The sequence below is a fragment of the Carex rostrata genome, chromosome 12, assembly GCF_964058835.1.
Source record: "Carex rostrata chromosome 12, lpCarRost1.2, whole genome shotgun sequence".
Taxonomy (NCBI): Eukaryota; Viridiplantae; Streptophyta; class Magnoliopsida; order Poales; family Cyperaceae; genus Carex; species Carex rostrata.
In genome coordinates, this window is record NC_135929.1 from 6,379,621 (window position 1) to 6,390,660 (window position 11,040).

Genomic DNA, 11,040 nt, shown 5'->3' on the forward strand with positions numbered 1-11,040 from the left:
TATAATGTTTTCATCCTGTCAGAAACGCTGAAGTAACAGCTTCATCAAACTCAGAAGCAATTGAAAACGTTGTAACGTTTATAAAACGTTATAACGATTTGAGAATGCTGAAGTATAGCTGAATCAAATTCAAGATTGAATTACAAACTTTGGTAACATTTGTCAATCGTTATAACGATTTAATTAAATTAGCGTTGCAACGTTTGACAAAAGTTGTAACATTTTAATTAAATCTGCGTTGTAACGTTTTAATTAAATCTGAGCTTCATAAATTCCTGTTTGTTGGTCAAGATTTTACATTACAAAACGTTGCATAATGTTTTACAATCATTGTAACGTTTTACTGAGCTGTCAGAAAATTAAAACCCTAAATCACATTTTGAACTAAAACGTTATAACGTTTTATAAAATGATGGTAACGTTTTAAGTCAAACAACTCATTTTTGAGCTGTCTCTATAAATAGGGGTTTGAGCTTTCTTTCCAAAGCATCTTAGCTGACCCTACACTTCTAAAACGCGATTTTCTGAGAGATTTGCTTACTCCATTGTTGTGAGACTTTAAAACTTCAAAATTCCTCAAACAACCTCAAACCCACTTCACTAATTTTGAGTTATATTAGGTTAGAGTGATATTTTGAGTGTTTCTCTTGAGTAGCTTAAACTTTGAGACCTTGTTCTCATCTCTAATTGGTCGGTTGACTTTCCACTTAGATTGTAAGGGCTCAACGGTTCACAAGTTGTAATCCTTTCGTATTGGATAATATAAATGCGCACCTAGAATAGATTGCGAAGCCCCGGAGACGTAGGCCTTTGTTTTGCCGAACTCCGTTAACATTCCGCATGTTAAATTTCTCTAAACTCATTTATTTTACTTTCAATTTTATTTATTTTCAGTTTTAAGTGATTAACGGTGCATTTAGTATAACATAACCCATATGCAATTTTTTTAATGCAATTAAAACATTTATTCGCATATGACTCCTGGAAGAAAACTATGGCGTCATTTTTTATAAGACAGTGCATTAACGAAGCTCTAATTTATCAACGAACAAATAAATTTAAATGTTATTTATTTTTCACAATGAACATTGATAATTTATTTTAATTATTCGAATTATATTCATATATGTTCGATATCAATCTTGTCTATATCCGTCAAGCTTCTAAATAGCGTTTATAGCGGTGTAGCGGGGAGACAAAAAAAAAAGCTTTAGCGAATAGCGGAGCTATAGCGAAAGCTATTATAAATAGCGTTTTTTTATTTCAAAAATTATATTTTATATTTCTACTAATAGTAAAAAGAGTGATGCTTCTATGGATATAAGGGCCTATTTGTAAAATGAATATATTTTTATTTTCAAAGTTCAAACAGCCGATCCGAACCGTTCATCTTGTTCTCCATATTAATATATCTTTGGAGACCAAATTTTACATTTTTCTGAATTTATTTACTATTTATTAAGATGGGTATAAAAAATATCAAATTCAGACCATTGAATTTTGTACCCATCTTAATAAATAGTAAAAAAAAATCAAAAAAATGTAAAATTTGGTCTCCAAGCACATATTAATATGGAGAACAAGATGAACGGTTCGGATCGACTGTTTGAACTTTAAAAATAAAAATATGTTCATTTTACAAATAGGTCCTTATGTCCATAGAAGGCTTTGCCTAGTAAAAATGTTTCATCAAGAAAAAAAATATCAAATTAATTAAGAATTTCTAATATTATTCATATTAAACCAATACAAAGTTCAAATTGTCATTCAAAATATCCCTAATTCAAAAACTATCGATATATTTTATATTCAAAATATACCACTACCATATATTAATGCATGATACAAAATTTAATTGACATAGCGGTATAGCCCGCACATGTTCCATTGTATTGATATAGCTTAATAAAGTAAAAAAAAAACCAATCTAGATATTAAGGCCCATTAAAATTGCAAAATCATGTTTTCAGAAGAAAAAAAATTGCAAAATCATAACCCATGTAGCATAGCGGACCGCTATTGCCGCTACGCGCTACGCGCTATAGTGGACCGCTATTACCGCTATAGCGATCGTAGCTTGATTAGTGCAGTTTTAGCCCGTAGCTTAGCTTTCTGGGTCCAAAACCGCTATAGCTAGCTATTTAGAAGCTTGATATCCGTTTAATTCCTGATCTATAGCTAAAAAAATCATAATGGATAAGAATACGGTTTGATCATCATCCATCTGTATCCGATCTGTTTACACCTCTAGTACTGCAAGTTAGTCATGTCAACCACTGATCAGAAACACAATTGAAATCAGTGTTGTAAAAAATGACCGTTTAGGCCAATTAATCAACCGATTAGTCGTTAGCAGCAATCAATCCATAACAGATTTTCCTGACTAATCGGCCGATTATAGTCAATTATTCTAGATTAATTACTTAACTGCACCATTCGCATACCGTTATTTACACCACTAGCTGAAATGCACAAACATCGATAACTATCTGCACCCCCTCTCCAACCTCATCATCACCTAGGGGTATGAATGCAAATTCAAATATTTAACCTTATGATCTTGCCGGGCTAGGTCTTGCACACAATAAATTTATTGAAGCAGAGAAAAAAAAAAGACAGAAAGACTATATATACTTGTCAATTAAATAAATGAGAGGAGATAAATGAAACAATGTCAAGTTTGAATGGGATATTGGATATTATAGTATTTTTATAGGAAAATTGGCTATTTCAAAAACTTATATGACACACTAGAAATTATCTCCAAAAAAAAGGACTAGCATTAAAATTTAAACGATGAAATTGTCAGTTTTATAAAATATGTAATGTCATAGATACTATATATATCATTCAATCCGAATTAAAACTACAGAATTGGAGGAGGACCAACAAAAATAGGAGCTGGTAAGGTCATGATTACTTTTTTTTTTATATTTTTTATTGAAGGTTGGAGGTTTGATTGTCCTCCAACGAATATATTAAAGGGAACAAAATATTGACAGCAATGATTACCTTCGTGAATGTTCTATCATTCAATCCAAAAATAAAATCAGTCGAATTTCACATATCAACAAAAAGTTATTATCGACCAGGAGAGTTAAACCTCGTAACCAGAAAGTGTCTTCATCCATGCTATTCTTGCTGTGCAATAACTCTCTCTTCTCTCATTAAAAATTCTAGAGTGCATGTGCATGTGCATGTTAATCGTGTTAGATTTTAAGAAACTTTGAATTCAGATTTTTAATTAAGGTTTGACGTCTTGACAGAGTGAATCTTAAATTTTTCAAGAAAAATTGAAAATCGAAAATCTCAAACTGGTCAGGACCCAAAATTACCTACAACCCGATCGAATCTTCTGGAACCCAACATAATTCAACCAAACACAATCCGACCCAATTTGCCAGACCAACTAAAATGCTAAACAGTTGCAAGTCAAACTTTAGCAGAACAAAAACCATTGTTATGTTTACAACACACAATCAATAAAGAACTCTCATTTTTGTTCTTGGATTTAAATATGAAACAACATTCCTGCCACAGTGCCACCACTTATGCCGGAACCAATCAGTCCATCCATATGGCACCTATGATACATATCTATAACTTGAAAAACATCATATTTGCTTCTTGGATCGAGTTGATCAGAAAAGCTTCCTGCTAGGATTGCAAAGACTCAACAGCATAACATTGTCATCTTCATGTGCTTCCTGCTAGGATTACCAACTCAACAGCATAACATGGGCTCGCCAATCTTCATGTGGTAGTACGTGCTAAGAAAGTTCTATTTCCGGCATAAACCGTAAGACAGCCATCTTGAACCGTAAGACAACCTTCACGGTTCCTCGTGCCGCAAAGGCCTCAACAGCCATGGGACCCACGCAACCATTGGCGGCATCACCTATCAATAAGGTTAAGAGTATGCTTTCCCAGGAACTGATCATACAACCAGCATAAATGATAAATCCAAAGGCACGTTAATTATTAAGGAACAAAGCTGGCTCCCGGCTTCCCCAAAGTTGTATAAATGTAATTGGGTTCTGATATGTTAAATAGTTGTTGGATTTGATTATTGCTGGCTGGCCACCTAATGAAGAGTATTGTGCAAACTTTTAAGCTATGTGAATACTCGCACAATTAGAAAATTGAGTCAGAAATATAATAAGAAATAAAATTTTTGTATAACTCAGTGGCTAACGAGTAGCCATCAATTTAACTAAAATATATACATCGCCACTATAGTCACAAGAAGAAAAAAGTTACAAAAGAAAACTATTATAACAGCTCTATCCACTGACGTATTTTCGCCCCTGTCTCTCACGCCAGGAGTGCTGACGGTTTGGTTTCATTTGAGAAAAACCACATGTTTCTCTTCCGCCAAAAGGCCCATGCCCCTGTTGACAAAATGGTATCCTGAGGCCATCTGACATCTGCTGAAACTGCTGTTTGCTGTGAGTACCATGCCGTGATGTGTGGTATTGTAACAGCCGTGGCACCGTACCAGTAGTCGTTACTGGTACGCTGAGTTCTCCATGCAGCTCTTTCCAAATGAGTAGCCGTGGCACCGTACCAGTAGTCGTTACTGGTAAGCCTTAATATATATTGCTCTTTATAATGAGTTGCTTTCAGGGGGTTATAAAAAATTATTGCAACCACATGCTAAAAGTTGCGACCTCATTTCTTATATACCAATTATTTAATATATATAGGTAATGACACATTACAAACCTGTGCTAAGGTACTCTCTTTGCCATCCACAAGCTTGACTGCACATTTCCCCTTGGCAAACATTTGAAATATGAATTTAAACCTAATTTTTATAATGTGAACAATCTAGAATGTATATTTTGAATGATCATATGCATCTATAAGCATTTTGAGGTTTTATTTCAATTAAAATCCTATTTTTAAGGTTCAGTCAACTCTACAGTTGACTTCTTTATTTTCTTTTCCAGATCTGAATTATTTTGCTTATTTCTCCAAATTTGTTACTTCACAAATTCCGAAAAAAATCATTAAAAGTGCATCTAAATATTATTTACATTCTGTGAAAATTTTAGAAAGAAATTCAAAAGGGGTGAAAAGATGTGATTTCCTGCATTGATTCATACAGAAAATATAATTTTTCATATTTCTAGTTTTTTGCTGATTTTTAACCCAGACCATACCAGTTTGTACTTTACTCTTTCTCTTATTTGCAAGCCTATAGTGAACCTGGTACATGACTGGTACATTGGTACAGAGCCTTAGTACCTTGTTCTAAGCCTGGTTGCATGTGCGCTAATTGGTTTTGTCCTATTAAAAATGGCAAAGAATTGAGAGCTGAAGTTGTTCATTTGCAAAGGAAAATCAGGAAGAGTTAACCATTAAGACAACAATATTGTTAAAGTAAAAAATGGAAAGCATAAGAGAATAGTCAACATTACATTTTGGCCATACGAGGCAAATAGAGATTCGGAAACGCAGCTGAGGGCCCACACCCAGGGTCCTCCTCAACCCCCGTGTTATGGATCACAAGATCAACAGTAACAAACTTCGCTAGGAAGGCCGACAAATAAGAGCCCCACCCACTGCTACTATACACTGTCTGCATTGACAGTACACCAAATTCGGGTGTTACTGACACATTTAACTACTCAACTTGTGCATAGCTGCGAGCAGCACTAAAACAAATTGCATAATAGCTTCCCTTTAACACCTATTAGGAAAAAGAAATGATTAGTTCAATAGATCCTATAAAACTAAATTTTGGAGCAAGTTGTTAATTAAGTTAAAACCATTGAGGTCAAATTTCAAATTTCAGTTCCCTATTAGAACAACTTTTCCAATAATACTTCTCTGTTAATCGAAATTGGATTGATCAATCCACTAATAAAAAGTATTGAGAACAAAACTAATAACAACAAATTTTCCTTTTGTAGTTTTAAGATTTGAGAACACATGATGTGGTTAGATTAAAATTTACATATCAGCATTTAGCATGCAACAAATGGCACAAGTGAGGAATACTGGTCAATGGCAAATCGATATCAGACCTGATGCACTAATGCAAGTACAATCCGATCAGCAAGAGTTATTGGTAGAGTTGCAACAATTGAGCATTGATTTTAGTGCGATTGAACAAATCTTGGTAGCCCCAACCAAGCGTTCTCAAAAAAATAAAAGATTCTAGTGCGATTGATACGCTGCTTGGAGATGGACAAATCAGAGACACTATGCAGTTAAATCATATTATCACATGATGATGAAAGGGGCACTGATCAGGGGCAAAATAGGAAATGTATGGAAAGTGAAAGCACCTCCAAGAGTGTTGATTCTTATTTGGTTGATGCTCCAAAATAGAATTCTCACATTGGATAATTTGATACGTAGGGGATGGATCATGCAAACATTTATTACATGTGTCGCAATGCAAGTGAAACAGTGCATCATATGTTTGGCCAATGTCAGGTCACGGTACAGATTGTGCAGCAAACTCAAAATCAGGGAACTCAGCTGCCACAGACATGTCTATTTCACCGAACCTCTCTCCGAGACAGTGCCCAGATCGTACCAGTATTTTGCACAATTGAACTACAAATCGGCAATTTTCAATTCAATGCACCGGAATATAAAAGCAAACTCAGAATCTGTTTTGTCATTTGGAGAGAATGATGCCGTCATGTATTTGAACAGCAAAACAAGGAACCATGATTGATTGCAAGGGAAATAATAGAGGAGCTAGACAGCTGGTTAAAAAGCTAAAAACAGGACCTTACCTACAAAAATTCATTTTACCAGTAACCCTGCATACGAAAATTATCAGTTGTTTGTTACTGCTGATCCTTTAGGGTATTCTGCTTTTTTCCTTTTATGTTGCAATCTGTCAAATTTCTTTTCTTTCTTTTCAACTTTCTTATTTATTTATTTTCATTTAAATCTTGTAACCATGACACAACTTGTGTCACCATAAACATTTGTGGGGAGACCATTATTTTATCAAAAATTAACAGAAACCTACAACTCAAATTAGAAGCAGATTCATTCATAAGAGAAAACTAAACTGAGAAGTGTGTAACCATTTCTGAATTATGTATGCATAGCACCAACCAGAATAAATCAGATTCAAAGGGTTTCAAAAATTCAGACTAACTTTATGATTTTAACAACTAAAGGACTTCATTAGCAGCGTAATTCATTCATAGAATCAGAGAGAAGAAGAACAAAACAGAAACAAATACAGAAACCAATGCCAGAAACAATGAATTTTCATTTCAACTTCAAACTTGATTACATTATTTCCTGCTGGACTCATTTTGGCAGAATACACAATTAACCTCAACTTCCAATCAAATTACTAAACAATAAACAGAAAACCTAACTCCATACCAGAACAAGTACCTACCATTGCCACTGACAACCCCGTACCAACAACCCTAAACCCTAGACTGACGAATTAGACCATAAAAACCCTAAACCCTAACCTGAGTAATTAGACCATAGAAGATGGAGGCCTTTGGATTGGCCCCACCGATGACCTGAAAAATCCATCAGAGATGATCTTGTCCTCTCTGCATAAATGGAATTCCTTAATCAAACAGTAATTCAAGGCCTTGTCACAATACTTGCACGCCCCCCGAGGAAGTCCAACGTGAACATGGAGGCAGACGGCCTTCTGACGGATAAGGTCGGAATTCGCCATCATGCGAACGATCTCTCTGTTGCTACGCTCGATGAAGACGGTGATTTCATCATGGCTAGCTCCAACCACGTCAGACAGTCCTCGAACAACATCGGAGAAGCCTTGGGATGGAAGCACTACAATAAACGAGCGATGTAGCGTGGTTCCACTCTCCAAGTCGCGGAAAATCACCGGGAGGAAGAGAGGGGAAGAGCTCAGCGCCATGAATCCAGAGAGAGAGAGAGAGTATTGAGGAAATTAAATGCCAAATTAAGGGGGGAGAACTTGACAGGGAAAGGACGGTATATAAAAGAGAAGGGGGAGCTATTTTAAGAAAGAAGTTATTTTAGGAAGGAAGAAATAGAAGGGAGCGGGGGAACACGCATCCTCTAGGATATCCTATTTTGCGCGACTACTTCGAATATCTCAACCGTTCAAATACGGCTGCACTAACCTCAAAGCAGACAGAATACTGGCCCCCGCGCTAGACACCGGACACGTCGGTCAAATAAAAGATGAGATATCTCAGAGGATACACACTCGGGCCTAAGCGGTGGCTAACGGCTTCCAGCTTTCCTTTCGAAATAAATAGAAGTTTTCACTAAATAAGACAATACAAGAGAGAACTTGAGATAAGATAACTGCATGAAAATTTATTTTAAGACCCTTTCCTTATTTTTCTCAAGTATTTTTTTATTTTTATCCCAGCAAATTAAGGAAGGTTTTTTCACTTTATAAAATAAAGTTTTTCTCCTAACGTTTATGTTGACAAATACATAACTCATCTATCATTTTTTAATATTTATATAAATAGCGAAGGTCATATAATTTCTGCAATTAAATCTTGCAGAAATTTTTTATTGAAATTCATTGATATTTAATGACATTAAAAATTAGTTTATACACTCTGTGCAAAAAATAATCAACAAAATTTTCTAAGATGGGACTTCTAACTAAAAATTTGAGATTGCTTTCAATGGATTCACAATTGAAACTAAAATAAATTATGAAGTACGTATGAAATTGATTTGGATTCAGTGGGTTCCACAATTAAAATTAGAATAAAATTATGAAGTTTCTTTGAAAAAAGAAATTTGTTTAGCATGTTGAACAATTGAAATTAGAATAAATTATGAATGTAATATGAATTTGATTTGAAAAAAGTTGCAATAAGTACTTAAAAAGAATAATACCAATGCAGATTATTTAAAACCCACTGTGTTCTAAATACATCTCGGTAATCAATTTAATCTCAATCCTTATTGAGTTATTAGTCCATAAAACCAATAAGACCCGAAATTACCCATAACCCGATTGAGCCTTTCGGAACCCAACTTAATTCAACCAAACACAATCCGCCCTTATTTTAATACTGAAGTTTGACAATTTATGGACATAATTATTCCATGAATTTGGTTTCCATCAAAATACTGGGGGCGGGTTAGGTCGGGTTCGGAGGGGTTTAATATAAAAAAAAATGGACCAAACCCTTGCTAGATCCAACCGTAGAGTTGGTCCAGGCCTGTCCGGAGGTCTAGCTAGGGTCAGTCTGGGTTGGGTGTGATCCCCAATTCATCCGAGTTGGATCTAGCAAAGACCATACTCTTATTTTGGTTTTTAGCTATTAAAAATTTCTAAAATACCTATTTAATATTTTAATTCCAAAAATATAATAACAATATTTAGGTTCAATATGCAGTTGGATCACAAAATTTGATCAAATTTGGTGCTATCACTATCGTCATATCAACTAATTTAACAGGTAAACCATCATTTCTGAGGCATTTCAAGTAATATTACCTTGAATGTTCATCTCACATAACTTTCTAGGAAATTTTACATTAATTACTTTCTTATAATGTTTCACCAAACACAATTTTTTCTTAATATTAATTTTCTAGAAATTTTAAATTAATTACTTTCTTAAAAAATTTCACCAAACAAAATTTTTTTTTTAACATTAATTTTCTAGGAAATTTTAAATTAATTACTTTCGTACAATTTTTCACCAAACACAATATTTTTTCTTAACATTAATTTTTTAGGAAATTTTAAATTTAATTACATTTTTATTTTTCACCGAAAACAATTTGCTTCTTAAAATTGTCCGAGAAATCAATTGTTTTCCACATTTATTGTGCTATTTGTCAAGAAATATAACCAACCATTCAATTTTTTTAATCTTAACAAATAACAAACCCCAATTTCTAACAAGTAATTACAAAACATTCTATTGTCCTCGCCTGACATACGACAAAAAATATTGAAAGCAACATTTAAATATAAAAAAAAAATAGAAACAACGCAGAGAGACATCAAAATGAAAATTTTGAATGGTACGTAGTATGATCTCTGTTTAGTACATTTGTTTTGAAAATCAAACGGACAGCACACTAATTATCAAATATTTATTAATGAATTTAAAGAAACTGTTTATTTATTTGGAAAAATATAAATATTTCATATATTATTTTTCCCTATAAAACAATAAACTTTAACCAAATAATATCATGAATATTAAATATTACCAACTTATTTAATAATCACAATCTGGAGGGAAATTTTTCAAAAAATTTTGAATTTTTTTGAACAGCACGGGTACAACGGGCACAGGTATCATGGGTACGGGCATAGGTACAGCAGGCACAGGTGTAGTTCGGTCCGGATTATCACGGGTTCAATGGAAAAAAACTGGGTCCGGCCCTTCTTATACCCGTACCCGTGTACCTGTGCATACCCGGCCACGGGCACGGTCCGGTCAGGTAACCGGCACGGGCAGACCAGACCGGGTTCGGCCCCCGGGGTATTAGCAAACCACTACTGATAGATCTGTATTGAACTACGTAATTTGAATAAACAAATAAACATGATAAATTAGAAAACTATTTACTTCTTGCATGATACTAAATCTAAAAGACTACACATAGTATGTCTTAACGACCACATGGTGTACATGAGTTTTAATCAATATATTTTTAAAATTTTATAGTTGCAATAAATTTGGCAAAATAATTAAAATTTAATTTGTACCTTATAAAAAAAAAATTTAATTTAGTATTTTTAAGATTGAGTTGGAAGGTCAGATGGTTTGTTTTTTTAGACGGAAAGTTTATTTTCTTCATAGAATTGTAATTTGATAGTTAGTAAGCAAATACTATTTCAACTTATTTACTCATAATTTAATTCTTAATACACTTCTGACCAAAAATGTAAGCAAACATTTGCTTTTATCTTGCAGATGTTGAATTTGAAATGTCAGCAAGTTTGCTATCAGACCAAGCAATATCGAATTATATTAGTATATTTAATTTTGTTTGTAATTTTAAAACTGATTAAAAATAATATTGTGAGTCTCGCTCCTACATGCTCAGAAATGGATGCAC

General features: G+C 33.9%; 1 long non-coding RNA gene across 1 annotated transcript; it reads right to left on the reverse strand.

Moving 5' to 3' along the window:
• Positions 1-4,234: 4,234 nt before the first annotated feature.
• Positions 4,235-7,982, reverse strand: LOC144563433 (uncharacterized). Its single transcript, XR_013514351.1, has 3 exons — positions 7,461-7,982; positions 5,424-5,695; positions 4,235-4,588 (listed from the first exon to the last, which is right to left on the reverse strand). It is a non-coding gene; the product is annotated as an uncharacterized LOC144563433 (long non-coding RNA).
• Positions 7,983-11,040: the final 3,058 nt, after the last annotated feature.